Source organism: Dama dama, chromosome 33 (genome assembly GCF_033118175.1).
Source record: "Dama dama isolate Ldn47 chromosome 33, ASM3311817v1, whole genome shotgun sequence".
Lineage (NCBI taxonomy): Eukaryota > Metazoa > Chordata > Mammalia > Artiodactyla > Cervidae > Dama > Dama dama.
Genome location: NC_083713.1, coordinates 67,161,157 through 67,164,005, shown reverse-complemented (window position 1 = coordinate 67,164,005; position 2,849 = coordinate 67,161,157). Strand labels below are relative to the sequence as shown.

The 2,849-nt window shown below is 35.8% G+C and overlaps 1 non-coding gene across 1 annotated transcript; it reads left to right on the top strand.

Annotated features, from left to right (window-relative positions):
• The first annotated feature begins 798 nt into the window (after positions 1–798).
• Positions 799–871, top strand: TRNAC-ACA (transfer RNA cysteine (anticodon ACA)). The gene has a single exon. It is a non-coding gene; the product is annotated as a tRNA-Cys (tRNA).
• The last annotated feature ends 1,978 nt before the right edge of the window (positions 872–2,849 follow it).

The following is a 2,849-nucleotide window of genomic DNA, read 5'->3' as shown; positions in this document are numbered from 1 at the left end:
TTCAAAACCTTAGTATGGTTTCAGCCAGTCAAATTCTTTTGAACTTCTCTGTAAAATGTGAAAATAATGGCTATTTTATGAATCTCAAATGAGAAAGAATAAGTGAATTACTTGCCACATACCATGTGGCCTGCCAAATAGTAGACACCCAACAAAAGCTAGCTTTCTTCAAGACCAAGAATACCTTCATCTTGGAAAGCATCTTCCACTATTTTGTCTTTTCATCGCTACCCTCTGAAATCTCGGTTAAATTAGAATCCATTATACAATTTAGCACTTAATTTCATATGAGCAATACCACCTCTGTATGTTAGATATGCAAATGCCTTGTCTTATCAACTAATTTTCAAGCTCTTTATGGGCTTAGATCATTTCTTGGTACCCTGCCTCAGCAGTTAGCCTAGGACTAGTTACTCACTCAGCACAGAGTAAGAGATGCCCTGCATCTTTGGACTGATGATGGGGTCAAATCACATTTTGAGTACATTGGGTGATACCTGTGGAAGCACACACAAGCAGAAGAGGTAATAAATATTGAAATGATAAACTGGGGAAAGCAGTGCCTATAAAATGAAAGAGCCTTTATGCACATACTTATTTACTTAAAGAGTAGAGGAAAGTTTAAGAGGTACAGGGAGAGATGTTCAGTGTCATTCTGCTGAAATTATAAGGATGGTTCAAATGTCTTTTGAAAACCCCTTCTAGTCCCAGTGGATTTTATCATATGCAGTAGGATTACTTGCATCAGGAAAAACAGTAGAATTGTAAATACTTAAGTTAATGACTTACTAATAGGCTTCCCTGGTGGCTCAGACGGTAAAAGTGTCTGCCTACAATGCAGGAGACCCGGGTTCGATCCCTGGGTTGGGAAGATCCCTGGAGAAGTAAATGGCAACCTACTCCACTACTCTTGCCTGGAAAATCCCATGTTGGAGGAGCCTGATAGGCTACAGTCCATGGGGTCGCTAAGAGTCAGACATGACTGAGCAACTTCACTTCACTTCAGTAGGTAAAATAAACACTATGAGGTTAGATTTTGGAAACAGATGTAGATTTGAGCCCCATATCTAGCATTTAGCATCTGTGTGAACTCAGGCAAATTACTACAGAAGGACCTGTATGGAAATATGAGACTTGACTAAGATGGTGCAGGTAAAAGACTTCTCACATAGTTGAGAAAACAATAAAGAACAGCAAAGATAAGATTTACCACTATGTTATTTGGAAATGTAAAAAACATGAAGGGGGCTTAGGTCTGATTTAGAGAAGCTAACGCCTAATTATTACAACTGTTGCCTTACCTTTGGGAACACTACATACAATAAGCATTTTGCCTGATATCCAACTGGGTGAATCCTGTGCAAATTCTTATTTCATTTTAAATCATATTTCCATTGGTTTCATTCTCATTGGAGAACATATCAGATGACAGTTGCAACCAGGTTCATCTCTCTTTTCTTAGAACCCCACAGGGTTTCTTCTCTGTTTCCATATTTTGGCCTGACTTTATGTGGGACCTTAATAATGACTTAAAATTGAAAATAAAACTCAGTCACTGATACTCTCTTGGTAGAGATATTATATTTTCATTTTACCAATTCTACCAAATTTGGGGAACATCGTGTAGTTATTGTCAAGTCCAAAGCTTCTAAAATATACATTGATATATAGAGACAGAAGAATGAAGAGGTCATGTATAAGCCACCAAGGTAGCAAGTCATTGTTTAGCTGTGATGAATAGTCCATTGTAAGAATAGACACAAGAAGCTTTTGCAGTAGATGAGAGGGGCAGGGACAAAATCTAAAATTTTCAAGTTGCTTATTAATTGCCCTAGTATTTTCGTTTGAAACCTCCTCAATATGCTCATTAAAACAAAGACATAGAACTAAATAGATACTGTAGAAAAAAATGGGTTTTGCTCTATCATTTGGAAAGGGATTTTTCAGTTGATTTTGGTGGTGGCTGGCATATTGTTTTTTGTTGTTTGTTTTTTTTTAATACACTATAATAGTTTATTTTTACCTCTAATTAAATACTAGACTCCACTGTTAAAATTCATAATGTCACTCCATGATGATCAGTTACATTAATGTTCTGAAGAGGAAAATGAAGATTTTAAATAAGACCATAATTAACAACCTATAGCATCATCCTAACAGAAAACTTAACTCTCATCTTCCTACATGCTAATTGAGAGGTTTCATTTTAGACAAACTAGTCACTTACTGTCATTCCCTGAAAATGACATGCTGAAGTCCATTGTGTTCCTTTATAGTCCTTGTCTCGAGTTTCTTCCTTATTTCTTACTCTGGCTGATTCTCAAATCGTCCTCCAAGGTGAAGGCCTCCTTCCTTCCTGACTCCCGTAAATATAGGAGGAAAGTCCTGCTCTTTGGTACACAACCAATTATTTTGCCTTTCTGGGAATAAATGCTTTTCTTCCACTGCATTGAAAAATCTTTGAAAGCAGAGGTTATATCTTCTGTCTTTACTTTCAAGATTTTTCATATAAATAGTTGTTGATGACTTGTCCATTTATATAACATACTTTCTTAAGTATCAGCTGAGAACTGAGGAAGAAAAATTATCAAAACATAATTTCTGCCACAGAAATGTCACAGTCTAAAAGAAAAATAAGTGCATTGACATCTAAACTTAATATGATATCGTAGAAACAGAAAGAGACTCACAGACATAAAAAACAAACTTGGTTACCAAAAGGGAAAGGGGAGGGAAATAAACCTAGGAGTTTTGGATTAATAGATACATACTACTATATATAAAATAGAAGAACAACAAGGATTTACTGTATAACATTGTATGTGTGTGTGTGTATAAAATATACGATT